This window comes from Lygodium microphyllum, chromosome 25 (genome assembly GCF_053477565.2).
Source record: "Lygodium microphyllum isolate KBCC chromosome 25, Lygodium_microphyllum_v1.1.10, whole genome shotgun sequence".
Lineage (NCBI taxonomy): Eukaryota > Viridiplantae > Streptophyta > Polypodiopsida > Schizaeales > Lygodiaceae > Lygodium > Lygodium microphyllum.
In genome coordinates this window covers 73,120,981-73,134,235 of record NC_141159.1, presented here as the reverse complement: position 1 = coordinate 73,134,235, position 13,255 = coordinate 73,120,981, and positions in this window count along the sequence as shown.

Genomic DNA, 13,255 nt, shown 5'->3' with positions numbered 1-13,255 from the left:
CAAAAATCTCAGTCCAAGTCTTGTGGGAAGTCATGTAGCAAATCTCATGGCAGGAATGCAGATGTTACTTGTCACCATTGTGGGAAAAAGGGCCATATTAGGCCACAATGCCATGAATTGCGCAATGAAAGGCGCAAAGATAAGGGGAAAGACAAAGTGCAGGATAAGTCTTCTGATCGTAGCATAGTACTTGCAAAGTCCAGTGTTAAAATTGAAGAGATCAATGTTATGCAGCTTGAGGATGTTGATGATGATGATTATATCCTAGCAGCTTCTTCTAGTGCTTCGCAGATGACAGGGATACACTCTATACATACACAGTGTTGGCTCTTGGACTCACGTGCGTCCTTTCATGTGACACCTTACCGAGAGTGGTTTCATTCATACCGTATTGTTTCGGGTTTTGTGCACTTGGGTGATGACAGCTCTCTTAATATTGTGGGCATTGGTGATGTTAGGCTGCAGTTTCCTTCTGGCAGCAGTTTTGTTATGCAGGATGTACGTCATGTACCTGCTTTGACACGCAGTCTCATGTCACCTGGACAACTTGATGACATAGGTTATCATGTATCTTTTGGAGACTCTGCATGGAAGATCACTCGTGGAAAACTTGTGATTGCGAGAGGTGCCAAGGCTGGCAGTCTCTACCCCTTGATTGTATCAGCTTCTTCCCTTGATCATGTTTTGTCTGTGGGTTCTATCCCACATGTATCTCTTTAGCATGCCCATTTGGGCCATATGTCTTTGAAGGGAATGAAAATGCTTTCTGGTTTGCAGTACTTACCGCCCCTTGATTATGCATGTTTTGATTCATGTGAGCATTGTCTTTATGGCAGGCAAACTAGGTCTACACATAAGAAGTCTGGTAGGCCACGCATGAGTGATCCCTTGGCATTGGTACATTCGGATGTCTGTGGGTCCATGCCTTGTCAGTCTATGGGTGGTGCAAAGTATTTTGTTACGTTCATAGATGATTTTTCACGAAAAGTTTGGGCTTATCCCATTAAGCTGAAATCCGATGTCTTGGATGTGTTTCAGAGATGGCTTGCATTGGTTGAGAACCAGTCTGGGTATAGGCTAAAATGCCTAAGGACAGATAATGGGGGTGAGTATGCCTCACGTGCTTTTGAGCAGTTATGTGATGAGAGGGGTATTAAGCATCAGTTGACCACCCCCTACACCCCCTAGAATGGTTTGGCTGAGCGGATGAATAGAACCATCCAGGAGCATGTACGTAGTATGCTTAGTCATGCAGGCCTACCACAGAGCTTTTGGGCTGAGACAGTTAGTACAACTGTGCATGTCATAAATAGATCACCTTCTAGTGGTTTGGATTTCCAGGTTGCATAGGAGGTATGGACTGGAAAACCCTCCTCTTATGCGCATCTCCGTGTCTTTGGATGTGAGGCATTTTGCCATGTGCCCAGGGATAAGAGAAGTAAGCTGGATCCCAAGAGTGTCAAATGCATTTTCCTTGGTTATGGGGATGTAGACGAGATGGGTTACTGTCTCTGGGATCCGCAGGTGCAGAAAGTCATCCGCAGTCATGATGTAGTCTTCCATGAAGACAAGATGCATAGGAAGCCTGAGAGAGTTGTTGAGATCCACAGGGTCATATTTCAGGAGGAGTCAAGAGCTCCCACACAGCTAGTTGGATAGCCTACAGCTGCAGTAGATGCTCATGGTCAGGGCGTTGGACAGGTAGTTGGGCAGGCAGCAGAGCCTGCCGTGAGATGGTCTACTAGAGACACACGTCCACCAGATAGATTTCAGCCCTCGATGCATTATGTCTTGGTTATAGATGTAGGAGAGCCTTTCACTTATGATAAGGCTATGGGCATGGGTGACAGTCACTCTTAGGAGAGGGCTATGCAGTTTGAGATAGACTCCCTACATAAGAATGACAATTGGGATTCGGTTTCCTTGCCTACGGGCAAGAAGACTTTGCCATGCAAGTGGGTGTACAAGCTAAAAAGTACCCCTAAACACCCCAAGCCGGCATACAAGACTAGATTGGTAGCAAAGGGTTTCAAGTAGGAGCATGGTGTGGAATTTGATGAGGTATTTTCTCCTGTGGTTAAGATGACCACCTTGCGCTTAGTATTGGCTTTGGTTGCTCAGCTTGACTTGGATTTATACCAGATGGATGTCAAGACGACTTTCTTACATGGGGACTTGCATGATGAGATTTATATGGAGCAACCTAAGGGCTTTGCAGAACCTGGCACGGAGCACCTAATGTGCAAATTGAAGAAAAGTCTTTATGGCTTGAAACAAGCACCTAGGGAGTGGTATCATAAGTTTAATGTCTTTATGCAATCACAGGGCTACAGCCGGAGTGCTATGGATCCGTGTCTTTACACGAAGAAAGCTCATGATGGTTCTTTATTGATTTTGCTACTCTATGTGGATGATATGTTGATAGCAGGGAAAGATCATGACGAGCTAGATGCTCTTAAGGCTCAGCTCAAGAAGAGCTTTGAGATGAAAGATCTGGGACATGCCACTTACATACTTGGTATGCGCATTAGATGTGATAGGCATCAGGGACTCCTCTACTTGTCACAGAGGGAGTACATTAATAAAGTCCTTGAGCGCTTCCACATCCATGATGTAAAGCCTATTGGCTGTCCATTGCCTTCTTATGTGAAGGTATCATAGGCTGATTGTCCATAGATAGAAGAGCAGAAGGCCGAGATAGCCAAGATTTCCTATGCATCCGCACTGGGCAGTCTTATGTATGCCATGATAGCCACTCGTCCAGATATTGCCTTTGCAGTTGGTGTTGTGGCACGCTATATGGCTACACCTGGCAAGAAGCATTGGGATGCCGTGAAGGGTATCATGAGGTACCTGAAGGGTACTGCAGATATGTGCATATGCTATGGCAGCCAGGATACAAGAGTCGTGGGGTACACTGACTCTGATTATGTAGGACATGCAGACAATAGGAAGTCCACTTTTGGCTATGTATTCACCTATGTTGGAGATGCTGTTTCTTGGATGTCCAGGGTGCAGAAATGCACGACCCTTTCTACTACAGAGGCCGAGTATGTTGCAGCCCACTGAGGCTTGCAAGGAGGCCATTTGGTTGGGTCGTTTAGTTGCTGACCTTGGTATTGATGCTATCCCTACACTGCATTCGGATTCAATGAGTGCTAGCCAAGAATCCGGTCTTCCATGCGAAGACAAAACACATTGAGGTGAGGCATCACTTCATACATGGGGTCATTGAGGACAAGTCTGTTGATCTTGTCAAGATCTCAACTAACCAGAATCCTACAGATCTCCTCATGAAAAGCCTCTCTACAAAGCACTTTGCCTTCCTCAGGAGGTTGATGGGTGTGGGATGAGATGAGGTCTTTCCTCATCCTGTTGTACATGTGTGCATGTTGTACTGTCTTTTTTCTTTTTCTTTTCACTCCTCACTATGGCAGATTCACCTTTAAGTGGGAGGTTGTTGGGGGTAAAGGTGCCTTTGCCTAGCCGTCTATGTATTACTACACTGATAGTCACCACCACTACACACTGCAGGTGGCAGGCGCCCATCACCGTCACTTTATTCTTTATTCTTTTAGTGACATTTTGAATAAAGAAAGGCCCAGTCACACATTGTGACTGTTGGAGTTCCCATTTCTAGTCTCTCCCTTTCTTGCTCTTGCTCTCCCGCCATAGCTCTCGAGTCCAACCTTCAATCTGTTACTCCCTTTCAAGAAAGGGATGGGTACCCATGGGAATTTAGGATTTTGTATATAAAGTTCAAAAAGTGAATGGAAGCTCATTCTTTGGTGTGTGGCTAACAAAATCTCTTCTCTTCTTCTCTTCTTCTCTTCTCCTTGCTTGTGTGTGCTCTTGAGAGAGGGAGTGTGAGAGTGTGAGAGAGTGAGTGTGTGGGAGTGAGGGATCAAGAGGGTGAAGCTCTTCACCATCTCCTCTACCCTTATTCTCTTCTCTTCTCTTCTCTTGCGTGTGCAACTATGGTGGATGGAGCTTGGAGATGGAGGAGGCTTGAGGATATTTGAGCTAGCATCTAGGATCGTGGAGCTACTTGTGTGTGCGAGAGAGAATGCAACTCATGTTGACAGCAAGGTAAGCTCACTACACTCGTAGGATTGACGGCGCGTCGGCTAGGTGAGAGATAGCTATTAGAGCTCGCTTGGAATGCTTGAAACAATAAGCGGTCCATGGGTCTTGGCAGTTAAGCGAAGGCTTCCACATGCACTAAGCTTTTAACATTAACATTCAAAGGCATAGAGATAGGCTTGCAATTAGCTATACCATACTTCTTCAATATCCAATGCATATTGTCTTTGTGACAACCATATATCCTCTGGAGTCTTGATTATCTCTATATCGAGAAAATAACACAGCTCTCCCAAATACTTCATCTCAAATTCAACCTTGAGAAGACTCTTCACATTGTTAATTTGTGTCTCAATATCACCCATAATGATCAAAGCATATACATATATAGTAATGAACACAATACATGCATCACTTTTACATACATAGAGCTCTATGAAATCCAATGCTAACAAGGTATTTTGCAATCCTATCATGCCATGACCTAGGTACTTGCTTTAGCCCATACAAGGCCTTAGGAAGCTTTCATACATAATCTAGATAATTCTCATTCACATAACTAGGTGGTTGATGCACATTAACTTCCTCTTGCAACTCCCATTGCAAGAATGCATTCTTAATATCCATTTGATGCATGATCTAACCTTTTGATGTAGCCACTGCTATGACAACCCTTATAGTGGTGGTTTTAGCCATTGGAGCAAAAGTCTCCTCATAATCAATATCATGAGTTTGCACATACCCTTTGGCAATTATACATGCCTTATAGTACTCAATAGGTCCATCTGACTTATGCTTATTAACTTTGTAAATCCATTTGTAACCAATATCTTTCTTGTCTTTAGGTAAGGGTACTAACTCCCATGTGTCATTATCCATAAGTACATTCATTTCTTCATCCATAGCACAATCCCAATACTCATTACCCACACCATCGTCAAAACAATTGGGTTCCACATCTCACACAACCTTAGCCATGTATGTAAAGTGATGAGCTACATAGTTGTCATATGTCAATCATTGCATTGGCTTTCTCACTCTACTTGACCTGAGTGGACCTAGATCACTACTAGATGCTTTAGCATTCTCTAAAGCCTTCCGCATACCAAGTGTTTTAATAGATGGAATCCCAAACTTCTCATCCAAGCTCTACTTAGAGCCATTTGAATCAACATCAACATGAGAGAAATCTGATGATAGACTTGTCACAATAGGTGAGTCCCCAACTTTCTCTTTACCTTTTCTTGACATCTGTGATGTACTTGGTGGAGTAATATGTGACCTCAATCTACCACTCCCAAAGAAGTATGTCTAGGAGAATCTTGTGGCCCACTCAATGTCTATGATGACTATTAACCTATTTTCTACACAACCATACTCTTATGCTCATCAACACCAACAACTACATTTTGCTCATTTCTATACTAGCTACTCATTTAATCAAAAACATCCATGCTAACTCTTAGGTCATATGTAATAGGGTTATAACATCTATATACATTTTGCTCAAGAGAATATCCAACAAATACATATTTTTTTGCTTTGGGATTCAATTTATTATGCAACTCATTAGGAATATGCACATAAGTAATACATTCGAATACTTTCAGATGGGACAGATTTGACTTTCTACCCATTAACTTCTCTTTAGGTATTATATCATGTACAATAGTAATGGATGGCTTGTTCATAATGTATACAATAGTAGCAACTGCTTCAATGGTAATGAGGTAAGTTTCTTTCTTACATCAATGCATGAGCCACCTTTGCAATATGCCTATTTTTTTGTTTAGCAACTCCATTTTTTTGCGGATTATATCTACATATATATTGCCTTTATATACCATTTTTTAATAAAAAATCAAAAAACTCATTGGAGAGATATTCTCCCCCTCCATTTGATCTTAGGCATTTAATATGCAACCATATCTCCTTCTCAACCAAAGCTTTAAAGCCTTTAAAGTGAGTAAACACCTCACTTTTCTCACACATGAAGTAAACCTATACTTTGCGAGTATGATAATCAATGGAGGAAATATAATACTTACAACCACTCAAAGTTGTAGATTTTGTAGGACTCCACACATTAGAATATATCAATTCTAGTGGCTTTTTGCACATATGCTTTTCATGTGGAAACGTGTGTCTTGGTCGCTTTCCAAGTTGATGTGCTTCACATACTTTGTGCATCCCATCAACTCTAAACTTTGGTAAGACATCCACAATCTATTTTGGTTGCATGTCTTTCATGTACTGCACATTCATATGACCAATTCTCTAATGCCAAATTTTAATATGAGCCCTCACCACACCTGAACCATGTGTAAACATGGCAACATCCATTTCAAGTAGACCTACATCAAGAGTAGACAATATGCTAGCACATTTTCCTTTTGTGATCAACCTGCAATCATTTTTTAGATCTTCTACATAACAACTATCAGATTTGAATCAAACATGCGATCCCTATTCTACCATTTGACAAACAGAAACCAAAATTTTTGTAATATTTGGTATATGTAGCACATAAACAAACTACTTTGTTTTTCCATCCTACATACTCAAAGGAACATTTCCAACATGAGTAATGGGATGAGTTGTATCATCCCTTATCTCTACATAGCTTGGAGACTCTGGATTGCGCATCTCTCTAAACCACTCTACATCATTCTTTTATGAATCATCAGTAGCCATAGTGTTCATAAAGTGATGTATAACAAACAATTGTTCACTTCTATCATCATTGTTTGACTGCCCTCCTCTATTTTATTGTGTATCATAACTTTGATAATGACCACCATCTTGGCGTCTTCTTTGACTTCTACCTCTGCTAGTAGAGTAAAACACCTTTTCAAACTTTCTTTTTCCTTGAGAAGAAGAGGAATCAAAGCCAAGCTTATTCTCCTCAAGGATCAACATAGAAATCAAGTTTGCAAAATCAGAAGTATTATTCCTCATATTCATAGATGACCTGAAGCTTTTATATTCATTTCCAAGTCCACCTAAGCATGCGTGCATAACATCATCATCATCAACTACCACAGTGATAGATCCAAGGGCATCCATAATACTCTTGATCTTCAAGGCATAATCATTAATAGATAGATTCCATGAACTTATAAAATTATAGAGAAACTTTTAGTTCACTGAGACTACCTTGCCTTAGGATAGATTCGTTGAGAATCTTGCCCTTCCGCTTCCCTCAATTGGTGTGATGTTTTGACTTTCCAGACTTCCCATACATTAATTTTGAAAAACTTAGACTATTAGAAGCTGTGTTTTGAATAAGATAATCTATATTCTGTACCTTGACACCTTCTGAGATATATGGCTACGAATATCTCTATACGGAATTGCCATGTGTACCACCGTTATGGCTAGTTAAGTCTGGATCGAACTAGACATGTTTAAAGACTTGAGCAAGTCAAGCAAGTCAAGACTTGACTTGCAAGAGATTAAGGCCAAGAAAAGAATAAGCGTTAAGATTTTTAAAAGCTTCATAAAGAGGAGAAGTTAATGACCAGAATGTGCTCCCCCCTCCCCCCCCTTTCAACACGAATTTGTTGCCATAATCTTCTCCCCCCTAAATTTAGAAAATTGATAGACACAAAAAAAGCTTGAGATCTCTCTTTTCAATATCAATAGAAAACTTCAGCAATCTCCCTGTTTTATCAATTTTTTGACAAGAGGTTAAGATTGAAGCAAGATCACCTGAAAGCCAAGCGAATCAGTTATGGCATTGTTAAGCAAGCGATGATCAAGAACAAGCCTCACTCACAACCCAATAGTGAAATGTTAAGGAGTGCCGGTACTAGGAAATTGAAGTTGTTGATGTGTAACACAAAATGAAAATTTTAAATATTTTCACAAAACCAATACACGAACTCAAACAACCAAATATGCCTCTTGTAGCTCTAGTACACCTAATATTAAACACAAAGTAGAGCAAACGATAAATACCAAGATCAAAAACCTTGAGTCCAGAACAAAACACAAACACTTTGTACCTCTTCAAGATCGACATAACTAGTTGCGCTTCCAACATTTGAGCTTACACGAGGTCACTCAACACAAACTAGTCTCGAAAGACTCGTTTGTGACCCTCCACTCTCTCACACAAGATAACAAGTTGGAAATTAAGGGAAAGGGCAACGGCCCCTTGACCTTCTCTTTACCCCTTTATATAGTTTTTTGCCTTCACCTTCACACGTTGAGTTTTTGGAAGCCTTTTGATTGTTTCACTTTTTAAAACCTTTCAAAGCTTCTAATGCAATTGAAAAGACTTAAGGCTTTTGATTTTTCAAGATTTTTCAAAAAGCTTAACAATTGTACTTTTGGTCGTTCATGCTTCAAAAATGCTCTCATTCATCAAGCTTCCAATATGCTACCATAATTGCAATAGTTTTTTTGCATCACCATTCTATGACTCTTCTTCATCCATATAATCGTATCCATGATCTCGCACATGTCCTAGTACTTTGTAATCATCATTCTGACGTCCACCTTCACCATCATCTTCTTCCCTTGTACAACCTCCTTCTTAGCCTCCTCCACCTATTTTCGGATACTAAATAGGGGATGTCCTTCACATTAATCTCCACCACGATCAATCTCTCAATCTCCTTTTTACGAATATTTTGATTTTCTTCTAAGCACTTCTCATTTTGTTCCAACCCTCAAATTAATGCGTACCTTAAAAATCTTCAACTCTCTTTGAAATTCCATATCACATTTAATTTTCATGTGTTGATTGTCTAATCTTTTGTTGAGTCAGTCCACTTCAACGTGCTTTGCTTTTATGAGTTGTTCAATATGCTTCTTATTCTACATCAAGTACAACTTTGAGAGTAATCGCTTGGGTTTTTTAGTGATATTTTCTCAACCAATGGGGCATATGCGTTGTTTGACATTTGCATAGATCCCTGGTGCACAACTCTAGTAGATATTCGTGTGCCCACATGGTTTGAAATATGCCATGTTCTTATCATTGAATTGATCCAAGCATATAGCACATTCACGAGTCTACATTGGTTCTTTCTCAAACTGCTCACCAGCTTGCTTATCTTTCTTTAGAGCCTCTTGCTTACCCAACCATTCCTTCAAAATACTTTCTCTTTCGAGTTTGCCTCCTCCAAAGGAGCTCTCCATAAATCACAAAATCCAACTTCAAATATGGTAACCGATGTAACCATCTCCAACTTAAGTTGAAGAAGTCTCCTTCAAGGTCAAAAGTTCTAGCTCATGTTAACCCCCCCTTGAGTCTTCAAAGATTGAGATTTTCCATACATACCTGGTTTCGTTTATGCAAGGTGTCCTAGAGAACATGCTTTAAAAAATGTACATCCTACTTAAGCAAACATGATTTGAGAAGAGATGCAACATCGAATCCATGCAATGCAATCAAACAATGCAATCAAACAAGCAATGCTCCACATGAAAATTATTTGATGTACTAGAGAAATTGTGCCTAGCCTATCTACATGTGCTTTTGCATCATGCAACATGCAACATGGAAACACAGTGCCTAGACTATCCACGTGTGCGTGTGCGTCATGCAACATGCAAACATAGTTCCTTGTTTAAATTAAATCCTTAACCTCACCTCTCAACACTCAGGAAAACAAATATTGTACTCCGCTCCACCCACCCAAAATCTCATAGTCTCTAAAAAAAATATTGGTCCTCATGATTTTGACCAAGAAAATAACCCATCTCACAACTAGCGGCAACCTTCGTGACCCTCAAACTCACCCAACCACCTTTCCATTCAACTAGAGGTTCCTAAGTCAGTGATGAATATCCCAATTCTCGATGAAAGGTGCTCTCTCAAGTGCGTGTGCAACTAATTTTACTGCCTATAGCTCCATCGGGCCTCATCCGTGCTAATGCTCAATAATGTTGCAAAATGTGCATCAATCCAACCCTTGGCATGGAAGTTATTAATAAGATGAGGAGATGATCCCTGAGTGTAGTGTATTAGACAAGTGCAATGTGACGTGCTCGTGAACCCAAATTTCCTTGTGATGTGCAAGAGTCTCGATAAGAAATTAAACCTGTTCCAAAACATTCGGTAGCTACTAGCAAACTCTAACTCTAACCTATCCAAACAAACTCCAATCTCAACCAAGGCTATCAAGTTTCCACACTAAGAAATCCAAACAAATTGACAAAAACAAATCCTAAGCTAAACAACCCCCAAAAAACCAGCTACTACAAAACAATTGGTCTCCGATTTCAATGTTAGATATTCTATATGGCTCTCTCTTTTTTATTTTCTCAAAATTTCTCTCCTTTTATATGGCAATCATTATAGCTTCCTCAAAGATCCTTGGTTCCTTAATTTCCAATTTTAATCTCACCTCTCCTTGCAAATTTTCAACAAAAATGTTTTATTTTCAACATTTCAGGTCCTCTCTCTCCTGAGCATAGGGATGCATTCCAATAACCCCAAGGTCTGGTATACTTTAAGGCAAAAAAATCTATGGTCCGGTCTTTTAAAAAAATAAATTCAATTTTTCTCCAAAGGTCCTGGGAAGTTTCAATTTCCTTAAAATATTCAAGGAATGCTTGCTTGGTTGCTTCATATTCCATAGGAACACGAGGATTTATTTTTCTGAGATTTTTTTTCATAATCCTCAAAGCAATTTCATCCTTCATCCAACAATTGAGATTTCAAAAATTAGAGTTTCATGGTTGAGTCACTTATTCATCACTTGGATAATACATCCAAGCTCCAATTTTTTGAGGAATCATTGAGGATCCTCTTGTTTTTTGTCGTGATATTCAGGAAATGAACTAGTCATCAAAAAACAGTTTCAAATAATAAATCAATGCACAAATCACACACAAAGTTAACCTTTTTTAGCACTCCTCAATGGGGGCATCAAAAAAGAGATGTTAAGAGAGTGGTAATCGACAACAAGCCTCACTCACAACCCAATAGTGAAATGTTAAGGAGTGCCGGTACTAGGAAATTGAAGTTGTTGATGTGTAACACAAAATGAAAATTTTAAATGTTTTCACAAAACCAAGACACGAACTCAAACAACCAAATATGCCTCTTGTAGCTCTAGTACACCTAATATCAAACACAAAGTAGAGCAAACAATAAATACCAAGATCAAAAACCTTGAGTCCAAAACAAAACACAAAGACTTTGTACCTCTTCAAGATTGACATAACTAGTTGCACTTCCAACATTCGTGCTTACATGAGGTCACTCAACACAAACTAGTCTCGAAAGACTCATTTGTGACCCTCCACTCTCTCACACAAGATAACAAGTTGGAAATTAAGGGAAAGGGCAACGGCCCCTTGGCCTCCTCTTTACCCCTTTATATAGTTTTTTGCCTTCACCTTCACACGTTGAGTTTTTGGAAGCCTTTTAATTGTTTTAGTTTTTAAAACCTTTCAAAGCTTCTAATGCAATTGAAAAGAATTAAGACTTTTGACTTTTCAAGATTTTTCAAAAAGCTTAACAATTGTACTTTTGGTCATTCATGCTTCAAAAATGCTCTCGTTCACCAAGCTTCCAATATGCTACTATAACGGCAATAGTTTTTTTGTATCACCATTCTATGACTCTTCTTCATCCATATAACCATATCCATGATCTCATCCATGTCTAGGCACTTTGTAATCATCATTCTGATGTCCACCTTCACCATCATCTTCTTCCCTTGTACAACCTCCTTCTTAGCCTCCTCCACACATTTTCGGATACTAAATAGGGGGATGTCATTCACATTAATCTCCACCACGATCAATCTCTCAATCTCCTTTTTACAAATATTTTGCTCTTCTTCTAGGCACTTCTCATTTTGTTCCAACCCTCAAATTGATGGATATTTGTGTGCCCACATGGTTTGAAATATGCCATGTTCTTATCATTGAGATGATCCAAGAATATAGCACATTCAAGAGTCTGCATTGCTTCTTTCTCAAGATGTTCACGAGCTTGCTTATCTTTCTTTAGACCCTCTTGCTTATCCAACCACTCCAAAATCCTTTCCCTTTCGAGTTTGACCTCCTCCAAAAGAGCTCTCCATAAATCACAAAATTCAACTTCAAATATGGTAACCAATGTAACCATCTCCAATTTAAATCGAAGAAGTCTCCTTCAAGGTCAAAAGTTCTAGCTCATGTTAACCCCCCCCCCCCCCCCTTGAGTCTTCAAAGACCGAGTTTTCCATACATACTTGATTTCGTTTATGCAATGTATCCTAGAGAACATGCTTTGAAAAATGTACGTCGTGCTTAATCAAACATGATTTGAGAAGAGATGCAACATTGAATCCATGTGATGGAATCAAACAAGCGATGCTTCACACCAAAATAATGGATGCACTGGATAAATTGTGCTTAGCCTATCTACATGTGCTTGTATGCCATGCAACATGTAAACATAGTTCCTTGTTTAAATTAAATACTTAATCTCACCTCTCAATACTCATGGAAACAAATATTGTACTCCACTCTGCCCACCCAAAATCTCACACTCTCTCAAAAAAATATTGGTCCTCATGATTTTGACCAAGAAAACAACCCATCTCACAACTGGCGACAACCTTCAAGACCCTCAAACTTATCCAACCACCGTTCCTCTCAACTAGAGGTTCCTAACTTGGTGATGGATATCCCAATTCTTGTGCATGTAAGAAACAATGCATGCATAATGAAAGGTGCTTTTATTGCATAGAGTTGTAGTGGGCCTCATGCCATGTTAGTGCTCAACAAATGTGCAAAACGTGCATCAACCCAACCCTTCACATGGAAGTTATTGATAAGATTAAGAGTTGACCCCCTAGAGCAGTGTATTAGACAAGTGTATTCTAACTCATTTACACTAGGAGAGAGAGAGAGAGAGAGAGAGAGAGAGAGAGAGAGAGAGAGAGAGAGAGAGAGAGAGAGAGAGAGAGAGAGAGAGAGAGAGAGAGAGAGTGTGTGTGTGTGTGTGTGTGTGTGTGTGTGTGTGTGTGTGTGTGTGTGTGTGTGAGAGGGAGAGAGAGAGAGGTAGAAGGAGATATTGGTAGGGAGAGAAGAGGGAAATAGTAGGATAAGAGAAGGAACAAAAGGGAAGAAGAGGAGGAGATAAAGGAGGACAAGAGAGAGGGAAGGATAGAGGTAGGAAGAAAAGAAGAGGAGAGGAGAGAAAAGGAGATAAAGAAAGTGA